Source organism: Lissotriton vulgaris, chromosome 2_1 (genome assembly GCF_964263255.1).
Source record: "Lissotriton vulgaris chromosome 2_1, aLisVul1.2, whole genome shotgun sequence".
Taxonomy (NCBI): Eukaryota; Metazoa; Chordata; class Amphibia; order Caudata; family Salamandridae; genus Lissotriton; species Lissotriton vulgaris.
Window position 1 is genome coordinate 303,095,240 of NC_141687.1, and position 20,172 is coordinate 303,115,411.

General features: G+C 44.8%; 1 protein-coding gene and 1 pseudogene across 1 annotated transcript in view; one reads left to right on the top strand and one right to left on the bottom strand.

Moving 5' to 3' along the window:
• The window catches only part of RPH3AL (rabphilin 3A like (without C2 domains)), a 1,157,680-nt gene that overhangs the window by 1,129,297 nt on the left and 8,211 nt on the right, over nucleotides 1-20,172 (bottom strand). The window lies entirely within an intron of this gene.
• LOC147730227 (fibronectin type 3 and ankyrin repeat domains 1 protein pseudogene) lies at nucleotides 15,197-16,220 on the top strand (annotated as a pseudogene).

Here is a 20,172-nt window from a genome sequence, read left to right on the forward strand (position 1 = left end):
GGCCCTCTACCTATAAAACTCCACAAAAATCAAGATCAATGGGTAGCTATCAGACTCAATTCTTATCTCTAGCTGCACATGTCACGGCAGCACACTTTTGCCCCTCATGTTTGCTCTTTTCTTGAAACCATTTGTACAGCGCTTACAGCAATATCCGGACAGTCATGGAGTCCGAGTAGGAGTAGCTGAGCACAAATTGGCAATATAAGCTGGCGACAGACTCCGCTTCATCATAGAACCTACATCCACGATTCAAGTCTTTAAACTCGTGGGACTTGCAGTTCAACTACTAAAACTCCTGGGGAGTGGGAGTAGTGGATCCTAAGCATTGAGTTAAAAAAGTGTCATAGCAGTGGGCTTCACCTGGACAAGGAATCCAATAAAATATATGGGCATTCACCCTCCTTTTAGGACAAGCCACCTCTATAGTAGCAACACCCTCCACTACTCAAGACTCTTTTTAAAGATCTCTATCGCTAGGGCAATCTTGAAATCTCAAGATTGGGTGGATTGCAAGTTTGAAGATTAATCTACTCCCCCGCCTGCTCTATGTAGTGTTGCCTCTACCTTTGCAGTTTGTAACCCCAATGCCCACCCAGATACAAAATAAAATAGTTGATTTTGGATGAAAAGGGAAGAAGTCCAGAGTCCCTAAAGCGACTCTCAGGTCACTCATGGCTGACGGAGGCCTTTGATTGCCTGACCTACACTGCTACATCGAGGTGGCCCAGATTGGCCCACCCTTGGACTGTAACTATAACCCAGATAACAAAACTTGGATCCAGATAGAGCAAAGAGTTTTCCTCGTCCCCCTCTCCTTGGTTGCACGGCTTCCATAGAGGTCACACCCGAGAGACGCTTTGCATCTGTTCCCCACATCCATCTTACTACAACACCGGCAGCAAGTTTCCTGCTACAAGGTCTCCAAAACACATCCTTCACTCATGATGCCTATAATACTCATCCCCACCTTCTTGCCAGGATGGACCCTACATTTTGCACCGGAAACCATGGGAACCCGTCCAGGCTGGGGAATTCTTCGAGGATAGCGAACAAATATCCTCAGACGATACATGCCGACGCTTCAAACTGTCTTCCACAGATCGCTACAGATGAACACAATTTGGACACCGGATATTTGACAGAGACAAGAAACATCCTTAGAACGCCTCACTCCAACAGAAAACATCTTGCTAAATAGATTACACCATGAGGGTAACTCCTGGCTTCATAGGAATCTGCAACAGCTCCACTCCCAATCTAAACACAAATATGTACAGAGGGAATTGGGACAGCAGATACAGAGGGCATGTGTGTCAATATAGCACCTAACGAGTAAACCGTTGATCTGTGTACACCACAAAGAGAATGATTACAAACTAATGTCAGGTTCGTACCTTCCCCTGTGTGCTTAAAGCTATGTTTGGGGGCTCTGACTTGTGCTGGATGACTTGTGGGGAGAGGGGTACACTCATCCATGCCCATGCCTGGTGGGGATATGCTTCTATGAAATCAGTCTGGTCTCAAGTCATATCCCAAGTTAAGTCCATCACAGGGGCAATCTACCCCTACAGCAACTGGTGCTCCTATTAGGCCATCCAGGTGTAGACAGTATCCTTCTCCTCACCTCCCCTAAAGGTAAACTCATTTCCCATTTGCTTCTGGCACCATGCTTATCAATATCCCAGTTATGGAAACAGCTGTCAGCACCCTATACCATTCAATGGTGGAGCAAGGTCTGCACAATTTGCGTGATGGAAGACTGCCTGCCCAAATCCATGATACGATCCGGAAGTTCGAAAGGGCATGCTTCCCTCTATCACATACATGCAATGAACTCAGGTCCTTCAAGGGGACCCATCAATCATGTCAGAAGTAGATGTTCCCACATCAGTGATTTATCACCGCCCCAAATATGGGAGGGTAAATAATCACCATGACGATTGCCTCTTTGAGAGGTGGGACCCCACAACTGTAGCCAGAGGTTAAAATAATTGCTCTTGGAACCCCATGCTGTGCCACTGGAAAGGGGGTGAAGATTGAACCTACTGGTTAAGTAATTTCCAACGCCCATCCAAGGTATTGCCATTGTGTAGAGATGCTATCTACTATGCTCCTGTATTTCTATCTGTGTTGTTATTCTAAAATGTAAATAAAGTTGTTTAAAAGAAGAAACTGTGATGGGTGACAAAGAGCCAAAGCACGTTATATTGTGTGCAGATTACCACGGAAACCATGGTCTTTATACTACATACCAGTGTGTCATTATGCAACATTTTAAGACATTTTCGAAAGCTCATTAAATAAGTAAACTACTTATCCTACAGATGTAACTATTAACCCAAGCTATCGCCATGTCATTTGTCTTGAAATCAGCCTTTGAAAGAGTCCAAGCTACAAGTAAAATGGTTTAGATGGTAAAAAATAACAAGCATTTGCAATGCAATAGGTCTCGCCATTACGAGAGTTTGAGCTATTCGCATTTTAAACTTCAATAGTTTAAACTCTCACAAATGCGAGGCCTATGGCATTGCAAATTTTGTTGTTGTTGTTAAAGCCCCCATGCTGCACTTTCACGTGCATGAAGGCCATGCCTCTTTCTTTAAAAAAGCTGTGTCTAACAAAAGGTGTGTGGCTGCTATTAAAGTGAAACCGTGGCATGCGGCTTTTACAAGCAAAAAAAGCATCTGTTCATCAACAAAAAGTTTTTTTTTTTTTTGTAAAAGCCCCCGTGCCGCAGTTTTACTTTAATAGCGGCCACGCATCTTTCCTTAGACACAGCACTTCTAATGAAAGGGGCGCGGCTATCATGCACGTAAAAGTGTGGCATCAGGGTTTGATCATATTTGCAATGACATAGGTCTCGCATTTAAGCTATTGGCATTTACAATGCCAATAGCTCAAACTCTTGTAAATGCGAGACCTATGGCATTGCAAGGAAATGGCCGCCATTGTCCCGGCTGCTACGAAAGTGAAAGCTCTCATGGCGTGCTGAATGTAAAGGAAGTACACCGTGCCTGCAGTAGGTCAAAACCCATTAAAGAAAACAGTGCTTTCAGATGAATTAAAACATACAGTGTCGCAACAGAAGTAAAAGGGCCATTCCCCATGGGAGGTTTCAAATGAAAACAATGCGGCACTAACGAGGGACCAACCAGGTGATTAAAGAATAAGAAACCAGCACTTACAAAGGACAACAACACAAGCCAATGAAAAATATGGGCGGGGAGTGGACGGCGCTTCAAATCCCTAACTCCATTAAGCATGGCTCGTAGAGCATGCACTGCCCAGGTTCGACCTAAAAATGTATCTTTCTTTTGTGTGCCTCTGTTGTATTCTGTCAGGGAATCCAAGCTTGGGAAAGGCAGAGGAGGAGGGGCAGTCTAAGGGCCTCCTCATTCACAGCCACAAAGACTGATTTTTCCCCCATGAGACTCGTGCCCAGCCGGATCTTGTCATTGGGTGAGCGTGTGGCGAAAGCAAGTGAAGTCAACTCCTTTGTTTAAAGAGCTGTATTATTATCAGTGCTACTGAAATTATGCAGCAGAGTAAGTCCAAATTCTGCTAGAGGGTTGACTAAATTATGCAGCAAGGAAGAGAGTTATGCGTCATTTTTCCAGCATCTCTTTCAAATACAATACAGCTCTCTAGACCAGCATTATACATTTCGTAACACATGGGATTTGGCAATCCTTGAGTAACAAACCAGTCTCCAATTTCTTTATAATTGGCGACTTGCGATTATAAAGAAATAGCGCAGCCATTCAACTGTAATATCTTACAGTTGAGTTCTGACGTCAGAATACCTGCTGCCAGAACCAGCACAGCTGCTTTAATTATGCCCCGTGACCTCACCTAGACCAGAGAGCACCATTAAAGCAGCTGTTTAAAGAAAGAAAACAAAACATTGTTTTTCTTTCTTCTGCTCTGTTTTTCTAGCTGTACAATGACAAGTGGAAAGGAGGTATTTATGGCAGCATGTTTATTTTTTACATTCTTTAACCCCTCCCACACTTGTGACGGAACCATTCCGTCACGCCCCTCAGGTGGGCTGTGCTGACGACGGAACGGTTCCGTCACGGCCCGCTCGCTGCGCCTGCGCTGCGCGTTCTATTGAGCGGGCGGGGCCGTGACGGAACCGTTCCGTTACAAGCACAGCTCACCCGAGGAGCGTGACGGAGCGGTTCCGTCACCAGCGCGGTTTGGTTAAGACTAGAAATATTCCCGCCATAGAGATTTATAGTGTTTGTGGGGTCACCAACGGGCCTTGTAGATTGGTTCCTCTGTGCGTGGGCGCATGTCTATGCCTTTCAGCAATTCTTTTTTAGGTGACCCTTGTTCTCATCTCCAGTATTTGGACATGTCCCTTCTGGTCAGCAGAGCCTCCATCCCAATCAACACTCACTCTCCTCTTATAACGCCAAATTCTAGTAGCTTCTGCTTGAGTTGGATGTCAACTGACCTACCCGGTACTTTTGAGAGTGTTCCGGCGACATAATCCCAATATACCTTAACAGCAGTCAGACCTAAGTCGCATTAAAAAATGGCACCCCTATTTTGGTGGCATCTACAACAAATCTCCAGGTGGGTCTTCCACTTCTGCTTGAGTTGGGCAGGGGTGTCATTGGTCCGATGCAAGTAGTTACTATGAATCAAACAGTCTGGACAGAGGCTGTGCTCCTGGGACACTTGACGCCTCCTGCCAGCCTGCATGATCAGGTTGACCTAGACCTTCTTTCCACTTTTTCTTCAAGCTTACTAATGGGCGAGGTGAACTGTATATTAGTATTTTGCATGAGTCCGAGATGGCTGCCTTACTCAGGATTTGTAATGTAGCTTTGGCTTTCAACGGACTCTATTCAGGGAGTGTTTCAGGGCCAGGCAACTTACTTCAAGGCCATGCCTAATTCACAGATATCTGTAAAATTGTGATTTGTGGAACGGGAACTCCCCTTGCAGCGAGTTGGAGCTTTGATGTGCTTTACAACCCATACGTCACCCAGAGTAGTAATTCCGGAGCTGTCCCAGTCCCTAAAGTCCTTGAGTTGAGCTGTGTCGGAACACGGTTACCAGCCAGAATGAAGAAGGCTTCTGTTTCTTGCTGCAGTTTTTCCCCTGTATGTCAAATGGGGATGTTCGCATGAATTCACAATACGGTTGGATTTTTAAATGGCCAATGACAGCAATCCACAGCTGAAGGTGACCAGTTCACTTTAGTAAAGCTTCTTGCATGTGATCGCATCCAATGTGCTGCAATTTTGGTAAAGTTTGCTCTGCTTAATCTAGAAACAATTTACTTTTTAAAATCTGCCAGCTATACAGCAAATTATGGGGCGGATGTGCCCAATTTAAATTTTAGTGCAGAAAACGCACCGGTCACACCATCACATTTCTTCCTGTGACCCTAGTTATTGTAGAGATTTTAGAGGCTGGTCCTTGTCGTGGGGCGAATTACAGAAAAAAACTATAAACGCCTGTTTTAGGGGCAGGTGGCATGATACCCATCTGCAGCCTCATTCTTTTATTTATAGGGTGCCATGCCGTTTGCAGTGCTGGGTAAGGACCTGGCGATTCCTTGGGTGAACAGCAATTCTCCACATTTGAAGACAGGAAGAATGCCTAACGCTTTGCCCCCCAATGCCCATGTTCCAACTTGACCTGCAGGCATTGGTGAGTGTGAGACCAAAAAAAATCCTGATGGGAAGTGTGAGAAAGAGGGAGCCTCTGGCAGTGCTAAAATGGCCACCATTAAGGTAGAGAAAAAGTCACATTCACGTTGGGCCAAGTAATCCCACTTGTGCCTAGAACATGGTAACAATCGGGATTTAAATCACAATAGAAACCAGGTAAATGTCCGCTGCCTATGTACTAAGGAATGGGGAATAACACATTACTGCCACACTGCTACCCATTCCAACCGCTAACTTAGAGTAATAGCAAATTAGTGGGTACACATTTTGCGCCTAATAATTGTGGCCAAATGTGCTCTGGCCGAAAATATGGTCTGCAAATGGTAAACTAAGTTCGCCATTTTCACATCACTCTGAACCATGGACACAGTTCTGGGATTTCATTTCACAAATAAGTGTATTCTGGGACTAAACGTCATTCTTTCCTTTAATTGAATAAACTAAAGTAACAGATCTGATAATCATTTGTGAAAAGGCAAACCATGAGTGTACATTTTGTGTCATTATGTCATAGGGCAATATGGCCCACTTAGACAGTGTGGCGTCTGTACCCGGGAGCAGGTAACAGGCCAAGCCACACACAGAGCTCTAGTTTGCACGTCTTTATTTTTCAGCTTGCAACGGTTAACTGAACGCACTGCATCACCAACTTTATTAATCGCGCCCAACCGATTAGTAATACATGAAAGGAGTCCATCAAGGACCACTAGAGGGCTTATATATAAACTTAAGACACAATTTTCCCCTTTGTTAAATAAAAAGTATGAACACATATATACAAAAATACACATCAGAACTCCTTGATGAGTCATCGAGGTTCTCTCATCAGTCTTCTAGATCTAGCTGTACGAGGTAGAGGAGGGGTGCCTCCATCCAGCATCACTGGAGAAGAGGGATGCTTGTTTTGGGCCCTCAGGTGGACTTGCCTTACTCATGAGGTCTGGAGCTGTTGAACATCGAGGCAAATGCAAGAAGTACGACGAGTCTCTGGTTATTGACTTTCCAGGTCGTTGAGCAGTTACCCTTTGTCCTTTGCTCACCACAACTCTTAGCAGTTCAGCATTAAACGGAATGTCAGTCTTGAACATCTGCTTTAGCTTGACAAGAATTTCTTCTCCTTCCTTGAAGATCGTATCTCAAGCGCCTCGGCGTATGCCTTCATTTTGCATTTGTGAGAGGTGTCATTCACACAAATCTCGTCAGAGTCTATTGACCAACTGGTGGTCTTAGTTCCAGGAGCTGTTACGAACAGCAAGGTAGCAGTACTTTCCCCTGTTGTGGAATGAGAAGTGGTACGCTAGGCTAGGAGGGCTGGGCGTAAAGCTGAATTAAGGTGGATTCCATCCAACGCAGCACACTGAACTACCCTTTTCAATGTACTCATGAATTATTCAACAACACCCTTTGCCGGTGGCCAGAGAGGTATAATTCTCTAATATTTGATGCTCAAACTATTAAGAAAGTCCTTGAACTCGCTGTTATTGAAAGGAGGACAGTTGTCAGATTTGAAAATGGAAGTAACATCATACACTGCGTAAATGTCATCCAGCCTCTCAATTACTTTGTCATGATTGGTTGATGACAAGTCTTCCACTAGAGGAAAACGTGAGTAATCATCGACACCTATCATCAGATGATGTCCATTATTCAGACCGTCCAGGATTTCGCGGCAAACCACGAACTCAGCACTTCTGTAAAAATGTCCCGATTTTTACTAAAGTGCCAGCGATATCGGCACTTTGGTAAAAAGTCCGCGATTTTTACAAAAGTGCCCAGGAATGAAGGGACTTTCAAAGGGCATAAAAGCTGATGTGACCATCGAACCATTTCATCGGAGGTTCCTGCTGGGCATAATAGCTATTTGGGGTTGGGAGGCCCGGCAGTGACCCTCGAGGTTAGAGATACAACTGAATGAGACACATTAGGATGTTCCATAGAGACGACAAGGTAACAGAGGATTTAGGTGGACACACAGAGTATTTGAGAGGGCGCGGTCTCTGGAGAAACAGGCGTGAAAGCATTATTTGTCCCAGAGGTGAGTACTTTAGTGTACTGGATAGTGACAGTCAGCCTGGCACAAGACAAAAGGCAGGACATGTGGGGAATTTATACATTCACAGAAGAAGGAAAGAATGGGCACTGTACAGGATGGCTGGGGAGGGATCATAATAACAGAGTTAGACAGTGTGGGCAGTACCATAATCTGCACAAAATATGGGAAGTGGGGGACCATGAAACATGATTGTTACTGTTATGTATTTGCTTGTTTACGTGCAGAACATAAAAATAATATATATATTTTTTTTTTAAACATTGCTGGAGTGAATGTCTTTTTTTATTAAAATGTTTGCTACCTGTCAGAACGCAGCTGTGCTAAAATGGATCTTCAGAAAAATTTCCCATAACTGCACCTGTATAGAATTGCAAGATGTTGTACGAATAATTTACGTATTTCTGAGTGCTATACATTGCAAATCATGTTACCATTAAAATATTTTATTTCCACTTCACACTCCTTAAGGGACATATATTAGCCATTTTTTTCCATTGTTTGGATCATCATTGTTTCACACAATGGGTCTGATTCACAAAAGCCATAATGGAGTACGGAAAGTAGTACTAAAGTGGTACTGCTTCACATGCTACAAAATGCAACTCACAAACCTACAGCTGGAGAGCTCCACCTCCGTCTCTCCTATCTTTTTCTGTATGGAGATCTTCACCCCAGTGGTAGAGATCACTGCACACCCAATTATGAGATCAAGTTGTAAATGTGGGAGGGGAAAGGAGAATGTGTGTGAAACTGGGGAAAATTACTCTAAAATGGGTGTGGGTAGTGAGATTTCAGCTAGGCAAGGGTAAAGTGTGGTGCCTCAGAAGTGTTACGGTGGATGAAATAGGGGAAGCTTAAGGGATGAGATCACAGAGGACATCCCAAGTAAGCAAAACAAAGAAAAGAGAAGCAAGACATGGATTACCTTAAAAATGAGATAAACATCTAAGAAAGAAAATGATCAGTGCCTGAGATTAACCACGCTCCACTTATTCTCAGCGTGAATAATGGACCCAAAGCAACCGCACATGGGAACTCCAGCACAGAACATGACTCATCTCAAAAAATGTTTCCTCAGCACATAGGTGCAAGTGACAGTTTCATCATATAGGTGCAATATAGTAAAGTAGCTTCAACAGGTGGGTGGAGAACAAGACTGCAGGCAAAAACACGCAGTAAATGCAGTTACGAAATGCCACTAAAAAGTGACTAGCAGGGTTAGATTTTAATAGTTTTTTGTGTCAATTTACATACATGTGCTGTCGGTGTATACACTGCCAGGCCATTCCTACTGGTGTAGCCTCCTTTTACATCAGACCCATTTTTAACAGGATCATTAGACATTAGATCCTGTAAGACTGTTGACAGACTCCAGCGAGTGCATAAGGCAGCTCTTGGGTTCCACTCAGCTGCAGACATTTGCCGCATACAGCACACATCTTCTAAGGTGACCAGTGGGCCTTATGTGAGCTCTCATATCCAGTTAAATGAAACTCAAATGATACACCATGCACAACACGTCCTGTGTGCCTGATATCAGAGGTGGACAACTTTCAAGGCAACGGGAGCATATTGAAACCACGGCATAGATTTAGATTCTGCAGAGGGCACTGAACAGAACCCTGGACATGCGCCCGCTCAAACGCAGCGTCTACAATCAGAAAAATACTTCGGCATCAGAGCCGAACGTACCACACCTCAGAATCAAAGGCCACTGGGAACATGTATTCACCTAGCAGCTTAAAAAGGACTAAAAATACTCAAACAACATCAAGCTGGAACACGATACACTTTAGAAAGACAGACTGGAAGACAATTTCCAGCAAGGAATAAGATGTAGAAAGCAGGCATTTGGAGATAGCTCATTGGATCAGAAATGGGTGGAAATGGATAGCTCACAACCACTGACCGGCTGGACAGAATGGGAACAGTCACAGGTCTCAGCTTTCGCTATAGGGCACGAGTCATAGGCACCAAGTTGGTGGAAGCCCTTGGGCTCGCAGTGGAAGGGTAGTTCACAAACTCAGAAATGGGATATAAAGGGCCAGGTGTATGCTTGCCTCAGGGGCGGATATCTGGAACCAGAAAAGGTAAAGTCAGGGCTGCCTAAAGTCTGAAAATGAAGGAGATCAAATCAATTCAGGAGATTGAATTGGGGTTATACTTTGTCTCATTTTCAGGGTGGGCGAAGAGGCCAATGCCAGGATGTTCAAAAAGTAAAGTTCATACATAGTGGACAAAGAAACAGATGAAAAGGGTGGCATAAGGCACTAGTTGTATTAAAAAAACAGGTATCCAGAGGTGGTCTGGGAGTAAGCCATGACACTTCATGTGCCACGCGTGGTCGGTATTCTCCGTCTTTCTCGGATGGCCCAAGAGCAACTCACAGTGTGTTAGTCATAACAGGAACAGAATAAACATCCGCAGCTGGAGATTTTTATGGAGATTCATGGATCTTTGATGGGCTTCTCAGAACCTATACTAAAGCAAATGGAGGATTGCATTTCGAAGGAATAACAGCCTTCACCTGTCGGCTGCTTCCTCTGTTCCATATCCCAGGTTACCTATTTCAAAGCGGAATACTCTGCTAAAACAGTTTCCATTGATATAAGGCTGAAAATGAATGATTATGAGTAAAATAAAGTGCCGCAAAAATGCCGCTAAATTGCCATATTTGTGCCGCTAAATTTGCTAATCCATGCCGCTATATCCTGGGGGGGTCTGATTATTGGGGGTTCTGAAAAAGTCAACCACAATTCACTTTGAGGCCTGTTCAGGAAGATCAGACATACTCAGTGGGTGCTGAGTCCTTTTGGGAGACAGACGTTTGCAGAGATGCCAAGCTTTCAGTTCCCTTTAAACTCTGTTCATCAAGGCGAGGGAAGCACACTCGATCCTAGAGTGCTCTTTTAGTGGCCGCAATGCCACAATGTTCTGTGTGCCAGTTCAATAACTTGTTGCCTTAGGCTTTCAGGAATAACTATTCCTTGCCCCTCTCAAAATGACTCCATCATGTGTAACAGAAAGTTCTGGCCCTCAACATTATCGGTAAGAGGTCGTGTTGGTTTCTGCCATGACTGCGTCACAATGATTTCTTTAAGGTTGACCATGTCTCTGTCAGCACTAGTAGCTGCCAGAATCTGTTCAATAGAAAGAGCTGTAGGCTCACTATTAAATGTATGTAGGCCTCAGGATCTCTGGACATTGTACTAAGACGCGGTAGCAGCACTTGTGAAAAGTTGTTTGCAGCGTTTTGATCCTTCCGCGGCTTGTGCAAAATAGTGTCCTCATATTCCTGCAGACACAAGCCACCTCTCTGGATTTCGGAATTCCGAAAATAGTGAGCAAGGCCTGAAGATCAGTGACAAGGATGAAATTCTTTCCATAACTAAACACATGGAAGTATTCACACACCCATACTACAGCTAAGCTTTCTTTCCAGGTTGAGAATAAGCATGTTCGGCCTCAGATTCATTAAAGCTAGCATAGGCCACAATGTGTCTCTGAGCATCAAGATGTCAATTGTGCTGGGAAAGGATCGCACCCAGCCCCACGAAACTTGCATCTACCACAATTTCTGTATGCATTTTAGGATCAAAGGAAGCCATTTCAGTTGCATTTTCAATTGCAAGCTTTATTTGCTTGAAACTTCATTCACAATCAGATAAACATTCAAACAGAACATCTCGCTTTGTTAGTTCTCTTAGAGGTGGACTCACAATAGGAAAATCATGAATATACCTGGATCAAAAGCTGGGCATGCCTAAGAAAGATCGCAGCATGGTCACATCTTCTGAAGGGCAAGTAGAAAACAATGCTTGTACCTTTTCGGGGTCAGGAGTCATTCCCTTTTCAGAGAACATATGCCCAAAGAATTTAAGTATGTTTTTGTGAAACTCGCACTTCTCTTGATTTAATGTGAGACCTGCATCAGCTTGTGTGAGTGCTTTATCATGTTCTTTACGTGTGGCCCCAAATGGCAATATATCATCACTGTAGTTAAAAGCATGTGTGACTGGCTCCAGTGACATCTTTGTCGGGACTGCTTGTATATCGCCCCCCCGGCCAACTCGCCGAATTTCCCAGCAAACTCATCGACCATATCACCATTGAGTGCACGACCTCCTCCAATTATCTCTTACTGGGGGACCTCAATATCCATTTTTTGGACCCAGTCGACAAGCAGGCGACAGATCTTCTACAAGATATCACCTCCACTGGCCTTGGCCTAAAAAACCCACAGGCCACTCACGACAGAGGACAGCTACTCGATCCCATATTCACAAACATCCAAGATCTGAATACTCGCTCTCATGTCCCCCTTCCTTGGACCGACCACTTCCTGGTCCCCTTCGAATGGCCCATCAACATTCCCCCTCCTCAACCCCCCAAAGTCAGAACCCTTATCAGACGTTGGCATAAACTGGTCCCAGACGAATGGGCAGCCAAACTAAGGGAAGACACCCCCCTCCCCTCTCAAGACACCATCGCTGCTGACTATGAATTTAATACTTGGGTCACCCAATCTCTGGATGACATCCTCCCGAAATCTAGCACCCTGAAACATACCAAGAGAATCAACCCGTCCCCTTGGTACACCCCCGAATTAAACCTATTACGAAAGGAATGCAAGAGAAACGAACGCCTTTGGAGGAAAGATAAAACGGCAGACAAGAAAGACATATTTCGTGCCTCCGTAAAATCTTATAAAATGGAACTACTCAATACCAAAAGCGCCTTCTACGAAGACAGAATCAAAAACGCCTCCTGCTGGGCCCATGAAACCTTTGCCATCCTTAAAGAACTCCTCCATGCCCCAGACCCCCCCGCTAAACCTTTGGACCCCAAAGCAGCGGAAAGCAAATGCATTAAACTTGCCACCTTCTTTGACGAGAAAATTCAAAAAATTCTCTCGGCCATACCCCCCATCGTAACCAGCCACATGGCCGGGGATCCTTCTAGCTTTCCCCTCCACCTCTCTCACTCCCCTGATGGCCCCTCACCCTCCCTTGACACCTTTGGCCCAGTGTCTACGGATGAGGTAGCTGTAATGTTGGCCTCAATTAAAAGTGGCTCCCCCCGCGATCCCACCCCTCTCCGTTTCCTGAAAAAAGTGTCCAGCACCATCATCCCCCCCATTACGTCGCTCATCAACTCCTCCCTCTCGCAGGGCCTAGTCCCCCCCAGCTGGAAAGCGGCAGTGGTTAAAGGTCTTCTAAAGAAACCTTCTTTAGACCCCCAGGACCTAACCAACTACAGACCCATCTCCCTTCTCCCAGGAAACAGTAAGATCACGGAGAAGCTAGTGAATAAACAACTATCACTATTCCTGGAGAGCAACAACTTACTCGGGGTCTCCCAGACAGGGTTCCGTCCAGGCCAGGGCACCGACACCGCCCTCCTGGCAGCAGTGGAGAAGGCCAGAAGCATTCTGGACTCAGGAGGATCAGTGGCAGTGATCCTCCTGGACCTCAGTGCGGCCTTCGACACTGTGAACCACCACACCCTAATCCAACGACTGGGAGACATCGGAGTAAGGGGCACGGCCTTGAAGTGGCTAAAATCTTTCCTAGACGGTCGCTCCTTTCAAGTCTGGGAGAACGACAGCCACTCCCCCGCAATCCCCCTCCGTTGTGGAGTACCGCAGGGCTCATCTCTTAGCCCGACGTTATTCAACGTGTATATGTCCCCGCTGGAGAAACTGGTCAATCCGTTCGGCGTCTCGATCATCAATTACGCAGACGATACCCAGCTGGTGGTAACCCTCTCACACCCGCACCAATCTCCCTCTGACCTTCACAGCTGTCTCACTGAAATCCACAGCTGGATGAACTCCTCAGCACTAAAATTGAACGGTTCCAAGACCGAGATTTTGCTGCTCGGACATAAAGGGCCCTCCCTGCCGCCTCACATCTGGCCCGACTGCCTAGGTGACCCCCCTGCACCCAAGGAAGAGGTCAAGAGCCTGGGCGTATGGCTCGAAAAAGACCTGAGCTTTAGAACACAGGCCAAAAAGACGGCAGGAATCTGCTTCGGACTTCTCAGGGCCTGCAGAAAGGTCTTCCCCCTGCTCCCCGCGACCTCCAAGAAACTTTTGATTCAGGGCCTCATCCTGGCGAGGCTTGACTACAGCAACGCAATCTACCTGGGTGCCCCCGAAGCTACACTCAACACCTTGCAGAAAATTCAAAACGCCGCGGCCCGCCTACTCACCGACACCCCCGCCAGATCCTCGGCAAAGCCAGCTTTGAAGCTTCTCCATTGGCTCCCAGTCAGAGAAAGGGTTGCTTTCAAGGCCCTTTGTCTGGCCCATAAAACTCTTCATAATAACGGCCCTCCCCTCCTCAAGGAATTCATTATCCCCTACAAAGCGAATAGGGCCCTCCGTTCTAGCGGACAGAACTTCATCACTGTCCCCAGAGTTAAAAAAGCCCGATCCGGAGGCCGCCGCTTCTCGGTCCACACGGCCAAACACTGGAACAACCTCCCCCGGAGACTGAGAACTGAACCCAATCTCCTTCAGTTCAGGAAGGCACTGAAGACCCTTCTTTTCCCTGACCCTTAACCCCTTCCGTTGCTGACCCCTCTTGAGTTCAGGTTCTAGCGCTGGGATGCTCTAGGGTTACTACGCGCTCTACAAAACCTTAAAATAAAATAATAAATAAATAAAATAATAAATTACATCTTGAAACATTTCTGAGGCTGACAACACACCAAACAAAACTGAGTCTTTTATTTCCAAACAAACCATCATGAGTTGAAAAAGTAGTAATGTACCTACACCGACCTGCCAACTTCAATAACAAGCATTGGCATGGCCAATAGGTCTCGCCTTTGGGACCTTATAAGTATTTAGCTATGCAGCACAATATCCTTGGTGCAACAACATCCACTGTTGCATGGCTAAACACTTATAAGGTCCCAAAGTCGAGACCTATTGGCTATGCCAATGCTTGTTTCGTTTTGCAGTTAGAAAAAAAACTCAAATCATATTTTCAACTCCCAAATGCAAATCCCTTGTATTCAAATTGCAATCACGAGCTTGACAGTAGGCACACGTAAGATGTCTCGAAGTTGGCCCCAAATTGTACAGGGAAGTGACTGAACACATTCAATAACTGCAAACACAAGGTCACAGATATATCCAGCCCATTTACCAGGCTACACATAATGGGGGCATTAATTTAACAAAAGTACTCACACGGTTGGTTCATATCTTTTGGTTGGAGTCGGGAATAATCAGAACGATACCTAGCTCTTCTCATAGCTTGGCGGGACTGGCATTTTACCTAGCCCGTTTAATGGCCTTTTGTGGTAAGAATGCGCGCTTCGCTGGTTCAAAAATACAGCTACGAATTTACACTTCATCCAAGAAAACAACACAGCCTTTCAGTCACATGTACCCGTGAAGCACCCAGCCCAGTAGCACGAAATATTGCGGTCTCGTGGAATTATGGTCTCGCAGCGATCAAGTCAAGATCATCACAATATCACAGAACCAATTACTCTTGTGGTGGGGCAGGTAACGCATTTCAGTGTTGAATTGTTCTGGGATTTGGAAAGCAAGTTGATACCGAGAGAACTTAACGCTGAAACTGTCAAATTTTTGATTGAGCAAGAGGATTCCAAAACAAAATCGTATACAACCATTTATACGGGATATTCCAAGCACCATGTTGTGGAAGGGCTTGAGCCCACAACTCTGTACAAGTTTCGTCTTAAAGTTGCTTTTCCTAATGGGAACTTTGAGTACAGTCCAGTGGTTTCAGTATCTACCACACGAGAAACTTTAAATGCGGACTATTTCCATAATGCGGATGCTGTAAATAACGAGGAAGCCGTTATGAATACTCTTAAAGAAAGGAATATCTCTATTGATGTTCTTGACAATTATGGATTTACTGCTCTGATGACTGCTTCATAGAGAGGGCATTTCAATCTCGTCACTTTATTGGTTGAGAATGGTGCAGATGTGAAAAAGATGAACGGAAGTGGAAAAGACAGTTTAATGTTGGCTTGTTATTCCGTGAACTTGGAAATTGCTCAATATCTTAAGTCATAAGGAGCATCTTGGAAAACCAGAGATAAAGAAGTTTGCATGGCCTTGCATTCAGCAGCAGATGGTGGTCATATAAATATCATTGAATAGCTGATCAAAGATGGCTGTTGGGTGGATGCCAAAGATACACTTTTATAATGGACACCACTCATGGGAGCTTCTGCCGTATCAGGGGATGAAGAAGTGGCCTCTTACTTAATTGATTATGGAGCTGATGTGAATTTTAAAGACACAGATGGCCAAACACCTTTAATGATCGCAACATTAAATAATCATGAAAGACTTGTTCAACTACTTCTGGAACAAAGTGCCAACCATTTAGTTAAAAATTAGTATGGAAGAAGTATCTTGGAGATGGCTAAAGCTTTCCACAGAACGAAAATAAATCGCCCTACTAGAAAATACGCAAAATAATTAGACTTGTCCATTCAAGCAAAATCTTTTGAAGGGCAACTTGAGCGCAGCCCTTGAAAAAGAGACATGGCCTACTTCGCGCTGACAGTGAAAACAGATAATGTGTACATACGAACTATAAAAATTCATTTTTTATAGTTTGTTATTGTGTCCCTCATAAGGCATCGCAACATTACTCGAGTAAGTTCCTTTAAGACGGAACCCTATTAACGGAGGCACATTTTTGTCAGGATGAGGTCAATCCCTGTATGCCCTCAAATCAAGGAAAGGAGACGAATGAGGCAGAGGCTTAGGACAACTCACCGACAGAACACATCCGGTTCCAAAGTCGATCAAGTGAAATTGACATATGCCCGTTCAGGAGAGCGTTTTAACTACTTAAAGGCTTTTACCATCGGTTGAAATTAAAATAACCGAAGAGAGAGGGAGAAACATAGTCTGCCCATACCAAGGAAAGACCCTCCTATCTGGAGCAGGTCCACCACTCCAAAGGCACAATTAAAAACAACCTACTGAGATTGTCCATAGAAGGCATCCTGAGGACTGTTGCCCAAGGGGAATCTTCGAATAATCAAAGGAAATTACTTAAATATAAGTGTAGAAGCCCGTGACCCCAAAGAGACAGCATGTTCTGATGAAGGTGTTACAACATCAAGTACAATAACACCGAAACGCGTCGACGCTTTTGTGGCTAGAATCCCATAAAGGTCAAGGAGGTAGCAGATATCCATAAACCATAGATACTGTCTACTATACCAGCAACATTAAAGAAAAGACCAGTGGATCTATATGAGTAGTGGCAAAAAATATCAGGGCCACAAGTAGAGGGGGTTTGTGAAAAGGATCCAATTGTTGTTTTTGTTTTTGGAATTGCACTGATTAACTTTTTCTCCTGTGTTTTATTATTCTGATGAATGTGACACTATGTTTTTTATGTATTATGAATTGTTTTTAACTGTCTTTTGATATTTCAATGTACTTATCCAAAGAGATGCACTTTGGATTTTTAATTTATCTTCTTGCGACAAGAAATTTTACTTTTATAAAACATTAAAAAGATTGTAAACGTTTACTTTTAGTGTGGAACTCCTTATCTAAAAATTATTTTGACTTTTATAAATATTTCTCTTTAATGCCCTTATAAGGAAGGTCTGCATGATTGGCTAGAACCCATGTAGTGCACACACCAAATTTACTTTAGCGTACACCCAGGGATTCCTCTTTGACTACATTGCCCTCAAATCAATACATTTCATTTTTTCTCTGCTTGAATTTTCTGGGAGCTAAAGGAAAAGTTATGAAACATCATTTGCCACTCGTTCTGTATTCTGGCAGACCTTAGCAAAGTGATTTCGGGTCTTAAGGCGCTTAAAACGGATGAAATCAAATGCTCTTGTTTGTTTGATTTAGGTAAATATTAAAAATACATGCAGGTGCTGGTCAACATACATTTCTATATATTGGACACTTAATCCGTTGATTTTTCAGTTGTTGATTCTTTAAAACAGTTTTAAATGTTTTCAGTAATGCCCTTTTTTTTCAATGAAACTGTCAAGCAAAATTACAAGATTGTGTTATTGATTTCATAATAATGTTTACAAATTGATATTTGTTATCTGTTACGGTGTTCACAAACTAAAATATTAAATATTTAAAATATTTTTAAATAGAATGCGCGCTTTGCTGAAAAAGTCTTATTTGACCTTGCATTTCCTTCCAATTCTCAAAACCTACCTACCGGGCAAATTATCACTGGGGCACATGGACAGTGACTATTATATCCAAACAGAGAATTTGTCTCCGTCAGTATTGTAAACCGTGTGATACACAGCTTATTATATTCATGTCAATAATTGATCAGCATTACTTTCAGCAAGTGAGACTCAGTGAGTCTCTCTGTGTTCCTTATACTACCACTATGCCATTTACAGTGCTCTTTTAGAGCACCTCTGGCTTCCTGTTTGTCTGGTCTTCAGTGTCACAGAATTGCCACAAATTAATTTCCGTGACAGTCTCCAGCACAAAAGCAATATTGGCCAAAGAGTCTGTCCCAAAACACACATGCGTCAGCAGGCTCTGGCACTAAGCCATTTCCAAACCATGTCTCCACCACGTCAGCACTTTCTATAAGGCATCCCAGGCCAAGTCTCTAGGACCTTAGGAATGCTAGACATTGTCTTGCACCATAAAACTTTGCCTTACACTACTCACTGTCAAGTCAAGTCAAGTCAGAGAATTTATATAGCGCACTACATACCCAGAGGGTCTCAAGGCACTAAGGAAGGGGAGGAGGATTACTTGTCAAATATCCACGTTTTATTTGCTTTCTGAATGCTAGGTGGTTCTGGGTAAGGCGAAGGTAAGTGGGGAGTGAGTTCCATGTTTTAGCAGCCAGGTATGAGAAGGATCTGCCTCCCATGGTGGTCTTGTTGATGCGGGGTACAGTGGCGAGGGCTTGGCTGGAAGAACGTAGTTGGCGGGAGGGGGTGTAGAAGGACAGTCGTGAGTTGAGGCATTCTGGTCCGATGTCGTAGAGTGATTTGTGTGCGTGGGTTAGCAGTCGGAAAGTGATTCTCTTGTTGACGGGTAGCCAGTGGAGGTCTTTCAGGTGACCAGAGATGTGTTCGTTGCGTGGGATGTCTAGTATGATTCTGGCTGATGCGTTTTGGATTCGTTGGAGTTTCTTCTGGAGTTTAGCGTTAGTACCTGCGTAGAGGGTGTTCCCGTAGTCCAGTCGGCTCGTGACCAGAGCATGGGTGACTGTTTTCCTGGTTTCGGTGGGGATCCAGCGAAATGTTTTTTTGAGCATGCGAAGAATGTTGAAGCAGGATGAGGATACGGCGCTGACTTGTCTGTTCATTGAAAGTGAAGAATCCAGGATAACGCCTAGGTTCCGTGCGTGGTCTGTCGGGATGGGTGCTTTTCCAAGGGCTTCCGGCCACCAGGAGTCGTCCCATGCAGAGGGGGATGTACCTAGGATGAGGACTTCTGTTTTATCTGAGTTCAGTTTCAGACGGCTGTGTTTCATCCATTCAGCAACTTCTTTCATTCCTTCGTGTAGGTTAGTTTTGGCGGTGCTGGGGTCCTTGGTGAGAGAAAGGATTAGTTGAGTGTCATCCGCGTAAGAGATGATGTTGAGGTTGTGTTGGCGGGCGATGGCCGCGAGGGGGCTCATGTATACGTTGAAGAGGGTGGGGCTGAGTGAGGATCCTTGTGGTACGCCGCAGATGACTGCGGTGGCCTCGGACTTGAATGGTGGAAGGCGGACTCTCTGTGTTCTTCCGGTGAGGAACGAGGTGATCCATTCAAGTGCTTTTCCTTGTATTCCGATGTTGCTGAGGCGTTGTAAAAGGGTGCTGTGGCAGACTGTGTCGAATGCTGCAGAGAGGTCGAGGAGGATGAGGGCGACTGTGTCTCCATTGTCCAGTAGAGTTCAAATGTCGTCTGTTGCTGCGATGAGGGCGGTCTCAGTGCTGTGTTTTGCTCGGAAGCCAGATTGTGAGGAGTCGAGGGATTTGTTGGCTTCGAGGAAAGCGGCGAGCTGGTTGTTGACAGCTTTCTCGGTTACTTTGGCCGGGAATGGAAGGAGCGAAATGGGGCGGTAATTTTTGAGTTCGGTGGGGTCCGCTGTGGGTTTTTTCAGAAGGGCGGTGAATTCAGCGTGTTTCCAATTTTCCGGGAAGGTGGCGGAGTTGAAGGAGCAGTTGATGATGTCTCGGAGGTGCGGTGCTATGACGGAGTCTGCTTTGTTGAAGATGTGGTGAGGGCATGGGTCTGTGGGGGATTCTGAGTGGATGGAGTTCATCAGGCGGATGGTGTCCTCAGTGGAGATTGGGTTCCAGTCGTTAAGGGTGTTCGCGGGGGGAGAGTGTTCAGCATGTGGTTGGGTGGGTTGGACTCCGGGTTGGTTGTCGAAGCTGTTGTGGATGTCTGCAATCTTGTTGTGGAAGAATGAG